Source organism: Pseudophryne corroboree, chromosome 5 (assembly GCF_028390025.1).
Source record: "Pseudophryne corroboree isolate aPseCor3 chromosome 5, aPseCor3.hap2, whole genome shotgun sequence".
In the NCBI taxonomy this organism is placed as follows: domain Eukaryota; kingdom Metazoa; phylum Chordata; class Amphibia; order Anura; family Myobatrachidae; genus Pseudophryne; species Pseudophryne corroboree.
Window position 1 is genome coordinate 4,969,219 of NC_086448.1, and position 13,006 is coordinate 4,982,224.

Here is a 13,006-nt window from a genome sequence, read left to right on the forward strand (position 1 = left end):
ATTGGGGATTTTGTTTTAACTGCCTCAAGCAGCCCCGTTTTCATTCAAAAACAGAGCTGTTTCTACCAAAAACACACAGGTTTCACTGAACACGTGTTTCCGGGAGGTCAGCTTTTTTACGGGTGATCCATATTGGATAGTCTGTATGAAAAAAAAAAAAAAAAGTGAAACATTGGAAAAAAGTCAGAAAAATGGCAGTTTTTCGGACCCGATGTTAATTCGCCGGTCATTGGAGATCCCCCCAGGTGTTAGTGATTTCCATGCTTGAGCACAGGTGACCTCAGTTATTTTGATGTAACCATCTGTGCTGAAGCCTGGATACTGATGGTGTGCCCTGAGGAGCGAGGTGGGAATGCCTGGTATACTATGGCAGGAGATGACATCACTTTATAGAACATTGTGACTGGAATCTAGAATGGCATTTCTCAACTCCGGACCATGTTTTACATGTCTCCTTACCGGAGTGCAGGCTAAAGATCCACAGGTGTTAGTAATTATTTCTTCATGGCATAGGCTGTGAATACTTATGTACATGTAATTTCTTAGTTTTTTATTTTTTAATAAATTTGCAAAAATCTCCAAAAAAAAACTTTTTTCATGTGGTCATTATGGGGAATTGTGTGTAGAATTTTGAGGGAAAAAATGAATCTATTCTATTTTGGAATAAGGCTGTACTGTAACAAAATGTGGAAAAAGTGAAGCGCTGTGAATACTTTCAGGATGCACTGTATACTGATAAACACACATAGGTGAGTGTGAGACACAGCAATAATAGGATTTTAATTACCTACCGGGAAATCCTTTTCTCGTAGTCCGTAGAGGATGCTGGGGTCCACATTAGTACCATGGGGTATAGACGGGTCCACTAGGAGCCACTGGCACTTTAAGAGTTTAATAGTGTGGGCTGGCTCCTCCCTCTATGCCCCTCCTACCAGACTCAGTCTAGAAACTGTGCCCGAGAAGACAGACATCTTCGAGAGAAGGGTTATACACAGATAGTGGTGAGATTCCCACCAGCTCACACATAACAGAAATCCAAGCCAACCAGCCTGAACATGTCAGCAACGGCTGAACAACATTACTTACCAAGTAACCACTGCAGGATAACGAGTCGCTGGGCGGGCGCCCAGCATACTCTACGGACTATGGTGGTCATTCTGAGTTGTTTGCTTGTTGCCGTGTTTCGCAGCGCATCGATCAAGTGAAAAATCGGCAATTATGCGCATGCGCTAAGTACTTTCACACAAAACTTTGTAGTTTTACACAAGCTCCAGCGACGTTTTTCAGTCCCTCGAGTGTTCGTAGTATGATTGACAGGAATGGGTGTTTCTGGGCGGCAACTCAGCGTTTTCAGGGAGTGTGCTAAAAAACGCCGACCACTTGTCCAGGAGATCCAGTTGGAAGGACCGTGCATGAAATCTTCCGTACTGCAGAGCCTCGCAGGAGGCAACCATCTTCCCCAGAAGGCGAATGCACTGATGAACCGAAACCTGGGCAGGCTTCAAGACACCCCGGACCATTGCTTGACTCACCAACATCTTATCCACCGGTAGAAACAACCTCTGCACTTCCGTGTCAACGATCATCCCTAGGAAAGACAATCTTCTAGTCGGCTCCAAATGTGACTTTGGAAGATTCAGGATCCATTCATGATCCCCGAGCAGTCGAGTCATGAGAGCAATGGACTGAAACCACCTCTCCCTGGACGACGCCTTTATCAGCAGATCGTCCAGATATGGAATTATGTCACTCCCTGTTTGCGGAGGAGAACCATCATCTCTGCCATCACCTTGGTGAACAACCTCGGTGCCGTGGAGATGCCGAATGGCAGTGCCTGGAACTGATAATGACAGTCCAGCAGTGCAAATCTTAGATAAGCCTGGTGAGGCGGCCAGATTGTAATGTGAAGGTACGCATCCTTGATATCCAGGGATACCAGAAATTCTCCCTCCTCCAGACCTGAGATCACCGCTCTCAGACTCCATTTTGAACCTGAATTCCATCAAATAAGGGTTTAAGGACTTCAGGTTCAAAATTGGTCTGACCGAACCATCCGGTTTCGGTACCACAAATAGGTTTGAATAGTAACCCTTGTATTCCATATGAGGTGGAACCGGAACAATAACATTTGCCCTGTCCAATTTGTGAATGGCTTCCTGTAGCGTAGCCCATTCTGTCAGCAAAGCTGGTAAGCCTGATGTGAAAAATCTGTGAGGTGGGAGCTCTTGAAATTCAACTATACCCCTGGGACACAATATCGTGTACCCAGGGATCCAGGCCGGATGATACCCAGACGTGACTGAAAAGTCTGAGTCTCGCTCCCACCTGCCCGTTCTCCAGGCTGGGAGGTCCACCGTCAGGCTGAGGATTTTGAGGAAACACAGCCAGGCTTCTGTTCCTGGGAACCTGCAGGAGCAGGTTTTCTGGATTTTCCCCGATCACCTCTGAAGAAGGTGGTCAGGGATTTGGACTTCTTAACCTTTGTGGTCCGAAAGGACTGCATTGTAGATGTAGAAAAGGATTTCTTCGGAGTCTGAGTGGCTGAGGGAAGAAAGGTTGACTTACCAGTGGTTGCCGTGGAGATTCACGCATCCAAAGCTTCCCCAAATAGAGCCTGACCTGTGAAGGGTAGGTTCTCCACACTTCCCCTGGATTCCACGCCTGCAGACCAGTGGCGCAGCCAGAGTCCCCTGCGTGCCGAGACAGCCATGGAAGACGTCCTTGCATTCAGATGACCCAGGTCCTTCATGGCCTCCACCATGAAACCTGCAGAATCCTGTATGTGACTTAAAAACAATTCAATGTCACTTCTATCCATTGAATACAAGTCCTCTAGTAATGTGCCTGACCACTGTACTATGGCTTTAGAAATCCATGCACAGGCAATAGTGGGTCTTAACGCCACGCCTGAAGCAGTGTATATGGATTTGAGTGTGGTCTCAATCTTGCGGTCTGCCGTTTTTTTCAAAGCGGTGGACCCAGGGACCGGTAAAACCACCTTTTTAGACAGTCGAGATACAGATGCGTCTACTAAAGGGCGGTTTTCCCACTTTTTCCTATCCTCCACAGGAAAAGGAAAAGCCACAAGTACCCTTTTTGGGATCTAGAATTTTTTCTCCGGGGTTTCCCAGGATCTCTCAAATAATGCGTTTAATTCCTTAGACGCAGGGAAGGTACGGGAGGTTTTCTTATGGTCAGTGAAGCAAGCCTCCTCCACCTGCTCAGGAACCTTATCAGTAATGTGTAACACATCCCTAATAGCCTCAGTCATGAGCTGCACCCCCTTAGCAAGGGATGCCCCCCCCCCACCCCAGAATATCCCCCTCCTGTATCAGAGTCGGTATCCGTGTCGACTTGCGTTATTTGTGCAAAAGCACGCTTTGTAGGATATACATCAGGGGTCTTGGATGAGGTAGTGGAAGCAGAACACGACACAACCTCTACAGATCTTTTCAAAACCTGTGTTCCAGTCTCATTATGAGCTATTCTAGATGAAATCTGGGATATCATTCCCTTAATAGAAGCCACCCACTGGGGTTCAGATTCAGAGGGCTGAGACAGTACATTGCAGTCCTGAGTACATGGAATGGATTCTTCTGGAGAAGATACACACTCTGCAGCACAAGACACAGCGTCCCTGGACATGGTAATGTGAGAAACATACACCACACACACACACACACACACACACACACACACACGAAAATGTCAGACACAGTTTCCCCCCAGGTACCTTCAGAGAGACACAGAGTATAAGGAGCCAGCACACACAGCGCCCCAGCAGGCAGTATTATGATAAATGCCTGGCGCTGACTGAGTAATCTTAATAGAATACACAGTGTAAAATTGTGAACAACACTCTCCCCCCTTCTATAACCCCTGGTACCGCACAGGATAGCTGGAGTTATGTGGAGGGTCAGCGCTCCGTGTCAGCGTCTGTGTGTGTGATCTGCAGGGAGAAAATGGCGCTGGTGAGCTGCTGGATCCACTCTGAGGAGCTCCGCAGCCTTTCATGGCACGTCTTCCCGCACTTTAGGATTATACTGGCCTGAGGTAAAAACTGCGCCAGCATCAGAAACACATCCCTGATAGCCATAGTGACCAGTTATAAGGGTAATGCGCTGGCCCAGGGTGCCCCTCACAGCGCCGCACCTCAGTACCTCTGAGCCCTCCGGAGCGCAGCGTCAGTACTGCGCTCCAACCCTGATGCCGCCATACTCACCGGCTACCCGCTTGTCGAGTTTCCGGCAACCTACTCACCACCGATGTCTTCTGGCTCTGTTAGGGGGTGGCGGCGTGTTGCGGGAGTAAGCGGACGCCTCGGAGGCTTGTGATTGACACCATCAGGAGCTCAGTGTCCTGTCAGCGGAGATAGTGGCTCAGACCTCGCAGGGCGGACACTACTCCTCCCCTTAGTCCCACGAAGCAGGGAGGCTGTTGCCAGCAGTATCCCTGTGCCTAACTCTGTTTAAAAAAATAAAACTAGAAAAACTCCTATAGAGCTCCCCTAGCTGTGACCGGCTCCTCTGGGCACATTTTCTAGACTGAGTCTGGTAGGAGGGGCATAGAGGGAGGAGCCAGCCCACACTATTAAACTCTTAAAGTGCCAATGGCTCCTGGTGGACCCGTCTATACCCCATGGTACTAATATGGACCCCAGCATCCTCTAGGACGTAAGAGAAAAGAGGATTTTGGTACTTGCAAGGGTAAATCCTTTTCTTTGAATCCACAGGGGGCACTGGAGTACTCTTGGGATATGGATGGGGCGTTAGCAGGGATATGCACATTTAAATATTTAAATTAGTAACTCTCCTCCCTCCTCCATACTCCCAAGATGCCTCAGTGTTTTTTTACTGAGCTGAACAATGGGGCGACAGAGAGGATGAACAATGGGGAATTACATATAACAACATTATAATATAACAGACAACTATGAAGTTGACACATAACATAATGGACAACTAGAAAGTTGACACGACAATAGATAACAATCACCTTACCATCAGAATTAGTTGGTGATAACGTGCTACCATAAGGTTTTCTGAACTTACCACAACCAGGTAAAACTGCTCTGGGTGGGCGTCCAGTGCCCCCTATGGATTCAAAGAAAAGGATTTATCTGGCAAGTCCCAAAATTCTATTTTCTTTTTCATCCACTAGGGGTCACTGGAGTACTCTTGGGACGCACCAAAGTTTCCCCCTTGGGCGGGAGAGCTGTTTGGCACCTGTAACACTAGGCGGCCAAAGCTAGATGCCGATGCCGCAAACGTATCAAACTTGTAAAAGCGCACAAACGTGTGCACTGATGACCATGTAGCCGCACGGCAAAGCTGCGTCGTAGAAGCCCCACGACCAGCTGCCTATGAAGTTCCAACAGAACGTGTGGAATGAGCTGAAACTGATACAGGCGGCTGTAACCTAGCATGAAGGTAAGCCTGACGTATGGTCAGCTTAATCCATCAGGATAAGGTCTACTTGGAAGCTGGCCAACCCATCTTGACTGCATCAGAGAGAACAAACAATGCATCCGTTCGGGCTACATAAACGCGTAATGGGGGTAATTCCAAGTTGATCGCAGCAGGAATTTTGTTAGCAACTGGGCAAAACCATGTGCACTGCAGGTGGGGCAGATATAACATGTGCAGAAAGAGTTAGATTTGGGTGGGGTGTGTTCAATCTGCAATCTAAATTGCAGTGTAAAAATAAAGCAGCCAGTATTTACCCTGCACAGAAACAAAATAACCCACCCAAATCTAACTCTCTCTGCAAATGTTTTATCTCCTCCCCTGCAGTGCACATGGTTTTGCCCAACTGCTAAAAAATTCCTGCTGCGATCAATTCGGAATTACCCCCAATGCGCGTACCACATCTAACGTAGCTGGAGTTCCTGAACCTTCTGATAACATAGGAACTACTGTTGGTTGATTGATGTGAAAGGATGATTCTACCTTTGGTAGGAAAGCGGGATTCGTCCGAAGTTCCGCTCTGTCATCATGAAACACCAAATACGGTGGCTTGCATGACAAGGCACCCAAATCTGAAACATGCCTTGCCAAAGCTAAGGCTAGAAGAAAAATTGTTTTCCAAGTGAGAAACTTTATATCCACTTGTTGTAAGGGTTCAAAAATTGAAACTAGATTCAAGTCCCATGGCGCTGTAGGTGGTATAAATGGAGGTTGAACTCTGAGGACACCTTGCAGGAAAGTGTTTACTGTTTGCAATAGAGCCAAACGCCTTTGAAAGTAAATTGACAAGGCAGAGACCTGCACCTTTAGTGTAGATAAACATAGTCCTCCATCTAATCCCGTCTGTAAAAATAGCAAAAGACGGGATAACCTGAAAGAAGTCAACAACTTCTGAACTTCACACCACCCTATATAAAGCTCGCCAAATCCTGTGATAATGAGCTGCCGTAACCGGCTTCCTAGCACGTAACATGGATGGTATAACCGAATCTGGAATACCCTCTCGTCTTAAGAGGGCGGTTTCAACAGCCACACAGTCAAACGCAGCTGCACTAAATTGGGCTAAAGGAACGGACCCTGTTGTATTAGGTCTGGACTTCGAGTAAACCGCGGAGATCCAAAAACCACACTTTGTAAGGCCAATGAGGCACCACTAGCATGACTGTTGTGGACTTTTATTTGACCTGCTTCAGCCACCAAAGAAGCAGCGTAGAAGGTGGAACAGATACCCAAGGCTGTATGGCCACGCTATTGTGAGAGCATCCACTGCCACTGCCTTTGGATTTCTTGTTTTAAACACATATTGGGTGTTTGATGACGTTGGCGAGAAGCCATTAGTCCAGCTGTGGGGTAACTGCACCGCTGGACTAACATCTATAACACTCCCGAATGTAACGCCCATACTTGTGGATGAAAATTCAGAAGGTTGAGACAATCTGCTTTTGAGTTGTCGACTTCTGGAATGAACTCTGCCGACAATATCACTTGGTGATGCTCGGCACAAATCAGGATTCAAACAACTTGTCGCCTAGCCATGCAACTTCGAGTCCCTTTTTGTTTGGTGATTTATGTGACTGCCGTCGCGTTGTCTGACTGAACGCCTGAGACTGGAGCATGTGAACTTCCTTTCACCATGTATTGTAAATTGACTCGAGTTCTTGGACATTTATTGTCAGTAATCTTTCCTGGTGTGATGATAGACCCAGAAGCTGATATGTAGGACTACTACTCCCCAACCTCTGAGACTTGCGTCCGTCATCTGCATTAGGTAAGCCCAGACTCGGAACAGTCTCCCCGTAGTGAAATTGAGTATGTAGTGCCACGAGAATAGTGATACTCTAGCCCTTGGATACAAGCGCACTATCTGATGAATCTGTAGACAAAAGTCTGAGCAAGATTCAGTTGAAGAGAGCGTAAGTGCACACTGCCGAAGTAGAGTGCTTCTAAAGACGGCCCGCATGTACAAGTGCCCCCAGACTTTCTGTGGCTTGAGCACAACTGTACTAGAGGACAAATACTTTGTGCTTTTTGTTTTGGCAGATAAATTAATTGATCTACTGTCTACAAACTCATTTCTTAGGAATTTAATTCCTTGACACGGAACCCAACTTGATTTGTAGAAGTTAACAATCCAACCGTGCTGAACCAGTACATTGTATGCTAGTAAGGTATGTTGAAGGAGCATTGATGAGAAGGTCGTCTAATCACAGAACTATTATCACTACCAGGGATCTGAGATGAGTTATTATCACAGACATCACCCTTGTGACTACCCGAGGCGCTGATGGGAGGCCACACAGTAATGCCTGAAAGTGATAATGGTTTTGTTGTACTGCAAACCATTAAGTATGCCTGATGTGGTGTCCCAGAATTGAATGCGTAGGTACGCATCTTTGAGCTTCAGTGAAATGACGATTTCTGTGGTTGTAAACCTGCAATCACTGACCGCAGGAATTCCATCTTAAATATGTAGTAAGTCACATACTGACTGAGGCTCTTTAGGTTCAATATGGTTATGACTGAGCCGTCCGGCTGTGGTACTACAAAAAGATTGTAATAATAATAACCTTGAATCTACGAGAGACTGAATTGCGCTCTACAGGACTGCCTTTATGTCTTCTGACACAGACAGGCTTGTTTTGGATGTTGTCTTGATAAACCACACAAAGGTGGTAGACAATGGAACTCTATGTTGTAATGTTTTGAGCACTAAATTGTGGATCCACAGATCTGTGGCTTTCCGAAGTCACGTCAATTGAAACATCTGAAGATTTGCTCCCTCAAAAGAAGAATCGAGACAGTTGAAAGGTCGCCATGCCGCGGCTTGACAGCAGCCTTTGTGTCTGAACGACGGTTAGTGGTTTATTGAAAACCACGTCCTCTACCACGTGTACTGTGTGTAGGATAGCCTTGAAAGGACTGAGGTCTAAAAGATGTGAAGGCTGGTGTAGTGCGTTTCCCTTTAGGAAGTGGTGTGACAATGGCCGTAAAACAGACTTTCACGCCGTAGCCTGAGAAATGAATTTTCCTAATCTAGGAGTAAATAACATATTGCCCGTGTAAGGAAACGTTTCTATTGATTCTGCCTCCACCTGTGTAGGCAAAGTGTCTATCAACCACAAAGATTGATGCTGACATCAGAGAAAACCTGGCTGACATGTATAGCAGCCATGCGTAATTACTCAGCAGATCTACAGATGTGATTAGCAAGAAGTAGACCCTGTTCTAAGGCAAGATCCGGCTACAAACTACGTTGCCTATGCAACTATAACGTCGTTAATCCAAACCCCAACTACAGCATATACATTGCCTTTAGCACAGCCTGAATGTACGCTCTGACGGGTCATGAAGCGTAGTTGCAGCTGGGACCGAATAGTTAACCTATTGGAAAGTTCTGACACCGAGGAATGCACTGCTGGTGTATTCTCCCACTGAATAGTCATATACTCTGGTATAGAGAATGGCTTAATAAGAGAATTAGAATAAAGAAAACACACACCCACACCGGTGCTCGCTGCGTTTTATCCAATAAAACGCCATCATTGAAATAGGCTCCTTAGTGTCAGTATAACTCAGAACCTTGCGCTGGGATTATGACTGGCTGTGACTCGTGGCCTTGTGTGTGATAGATATGAGGTCTGGCATTGAATCGTCAGACTGCGACACAGCTGAAACTGTTAGCATGTGACCAATGATGGCTACTGATAGGAATTGAGCAAGACTTGGACATTGGTAATCCTTGCAAAGTCCTTGACATATCACGCACTCACTCTAGCAGCTCAGACGGTGTTATATAGAGTTAGATGGAGCCGCCTTACTACGTGCCCAAATAGGATCAGGGTAGATGTCCGTATGTGGACTGGTATTCCCACTGTGCACGTGGATTCCATTAGGTAACACTCGCACAGACATTGACTAAAGTGTGTATAAACTAGAATCTGACACACAGTAACTATGTTAAAGAAGTGCTTTACAGAAATTCCTAACACCACCCCTGCACCCTCCAGTGGCCGAGTGTTGTAGGCTACATGAAAGCCCAGGAAGAAGAACCAGGAAGATGCTGCTAAAATGGCCTCCAGCCATGTGGCTAATTATATAGAAGTACAGTGTGAAATAAAGATACCTTTGTATATACACATTTCCTGTACTAAGGACAATACTTCACCAGTACTTGTGCCCAATAAGCCACGGGAGTAAGCCCCCCCCCCAGCGATTACAACCTGCCACCTGCCCCCCCTTGTGAGCGATGCCGGGAGTGTAACTGACAGACCGCAATAACAGTGCAAACTGTCCGCGTCCGAGTACCAAGATGCGCAGGGAGAGGGGAGTCGCTGCAGGCTGTGAGCGGACTGCGGCCGTCTTCCCCTTCAGCCACCCTGACGCTGCGGTGACGAAGTTACAGCAGCCAGCGGGAGCGCACGTATGATCTGTGCGCGGCCGCTGACAAGACTCTTCTGCTCACACACAGACCAGGACCCAAGCTTCTTAATAAGCTGGGAAGGGCTGTGGTGAAAAAAGTAAAAAGTAAAATATCTGAAAGCTGAATCCAGTATGTCCTATCCCATGAGGCACATAAAAACACTGGGGTACTTGGGAGTATGGAGGGGGAAGGAGGGTTACACATTTAAATATTTAAATGTGCCTATCCCTGCTAACGCCCCGTCCATATCCCAAGGGTACTCCTGTGCCCCCTAGTGGATGAAAAAGATAGAGGATCAACAATACAGAATTACATATAACCTTAGAACAGGGGTGGGGAACCTCCGGCCCGCGGGCCGTATAAGGCCCGCGAAGCCGTTTGGTCCGGCCCACCAGCTTGTGTCAGTGAGACACGCTGCCGCTCAGTCCGGCGGCAGCGTGTCTCAGCTGTCAGAACAGGGAGGAGAGCGCGGCTGACGGGTGGGAGCGGGGGCGTGTATGACTTGAAACCAGCCGCCGGTTCGTGAGCCAATCAGAGCTCGCGGACCGGCAGACAATCAGAAGCCGCGTCTGCCGGTCCGCGAGCTCTGATTGGCTCTCGAACCGGCGGCTGGTTTCAAGTCCTACATGCCGCCGCCGCCCAACATAGCCGCGCTCTCCTCCGTGTCCTGCCGAAAGCAGCACGGAGGGGAGGGGGGGGGGGGCAGGGCATCTGTATACCTGGCACTGTGGGGGGCATCTGTATACCTGACACTGTGGGGGGCATCTGTATACCTGGCACTGTGGGGGGGCATCTGTATACCTGGCACTGTGGGGGGGCATCTGTATACCTGACACTGTGGGGGGCATCTGTATACCTGACACTGTGGGGACATCTGTATACCTGACACTGTGGGGACATCTGTACACCTGGCACTGTGGGGGCATCTGTATACCTGGCACTGTGAGGGGCATTTGTATACCTGGCACTGTGGGGACATCTGTATACCTGGCACTGTGAGGGGCATCTGTATACCTGGCACTGTGGGGGCATCTGTATACCTGGCACTGTGGGGGCATCTGTATACCTGGCACTGTGGGGGCATCTGTATACCTGGCACTGTGGGGACATCTGTATACCTGGCACTGTGGGGGCATCTGTATACCTGGCACTGTGAGGGGCATCTGTATACCTGGCACTGTGGGGACATCTGTATACCTGGCATCGTGGGGACATCTGTATACCTGGCACTGTGGGGGCATCTGTATACCTGGCACTGTGGGGACATCTGTATACCTGGCACTGTGAGGGGCATTTGTATACCTGGCACTGTGGGGACATCTGTATACCTGGCACTGTGAGGGGCATTTGTATACCTGGCACTGTGGGGACATCTGTATACCTGGCACTGTGAGGGGCATTTGTATACCTGGCACTGTGGGGACATCTGTATACCTGGCACTGTGGGGACATCTGTATACCTGGCACTGTGGGGGCATCTGTATACCTGGCACTGTGGGGGCAATTGTAGATCTGGCACCGCACTATTGGGGGCATATGTGTATCACGTCCCATTTTAACTGGCCACACCCATTTTTTGGCGCACAGTACCTCTAAAGGGCAGACCTACTGGGGGGCAGGGTAATTTTTTAAGTTGAGAATTTTTGTATGGCCCCCGAAGGATTTTATAAATATCCAAATGGCCCTCGGTAGAAAAAAGGTTCCCCACCCCTGCCTTAGAACATAACAGACAACTATAAAGTTGACACGACCACAATCACCATAACGATCCTCCAAGTACCTAACCCTACTGTCTCCGTCCGCAGTCTAACCCCAACTGTCTCCGTCCGCAGTCTAACCCCAACTGTCTCCGTCCGCAGTCTAACCCCATCAGTCCCCGTCCGCAGTCTAACCCTATCTGTCCACGTCCGCAGTCTACTGTCCCCGGCCGCAGTCTACTGTCCCCGGCCGCAGTCTACTGTCCCCGGCCGCAGTCTACTGTCCCCGGCCGCAGTCTACTGTCCCCGTCCGCAGTCTACTGTCCCCGTCCGCAGTCTAACCCCAACTGTCCCCGTCCGCAGTCTAACCCCAACTGTCCCCGTCCGCAGTCTAACCCCAACTGTCCCCGTCCGCAGTCTAACCCCAACTGTCCCCGTCCGCAGTCTAACCCCAACTGTCCCCGTCCGCAGTCTAACCCCAACTGTCCCCGTCCGCAGTCTAACCCCAACTGTCCCCGTCCGCAGTCTAACCCCAACTGTCCCCGTCCGCAGTCTAACCCCAACTGTCCCCGTCCGCAGTCTAACCCCAACTGTCCCCGTCCGCAGTCTAACCCTAACTGTCCCCGTCCACAGTCTAACCCTAACTGTCCCCGTCCACAGTCTAACCCTAACTGTCCCCGTCCACAGTCTAACCCTAACTGTCCCCTCCGGCAGTCTAACCCTAACTGTCCCCTCCGGCAGTCTAACCCTAACTGTCCCCTCCGGCAGTCTAACCCTAACTGTCCCCTCCGGCAGTCTAACCCTAACTGTCCCCTCCGGCAGTCTACTGTCCCCGTCCTCAGTCTAACCCTAACTGTCCCCGTCCGCAGTCTAACCCTAACTGTCCCCGTCCGCAGTCTAACCCTAACTGTCCCCGTCCGCAGTCTAACCCTAACTGTCCCCGTCCGCAGTCTAACCCTAACTGTCCCCGTCCGCAGTCTAACCCTAACTGTCCCCTCCGGCAGTCTAACCCTAACTGTCCCCTCCGGCAGTCTAACCCTAACTGTCCCCTCCGGCAGTCTAACCCTAACTGTCCCCTCCGGCAGTCTAACCCTAACTGTCCCCGTCCACAGTCTAACCCTAACTGTCCCCATCCACAGTCTAACTCTAACTGTCCCCGTCCACAGTCTAACTCTAACTGTCCCCGTCCACAGTCTAACCCTAACTGTCCCCGTCCACAGTCTAACCCTAACTGTCCCCTCCGGCAGTCTACTGTCCCCGTCCGCAGTCTAACCCTAACTGTCCCCGTCCACAGTCTAACCCTAACTGTCCCCTCCGGCAGTCTAACCCTAACTGTCCCCTCCGGCAGTCTAACCCTAACTGTCCCCTCCGACAGTCTAACCCTAACTGTCCCCGTCCGCAGTCTAACCCCAACTGTCCCCGTC

General features: G+C 49.2%; 1 protein-coding gene across 1 annotated transcript in view; it reads right to left on the bottom strand.

Moving 5' to 3' along the window:
• Positions 1-13,006, bottom strand: part of PARP10 (poly(ADP-ribose) polymerase family member 10) — a 279,539-nt gene that overhangs the window by 90,437 nt on the left and 176,096 nt on the right. The window lies entirely within an intron of this gene.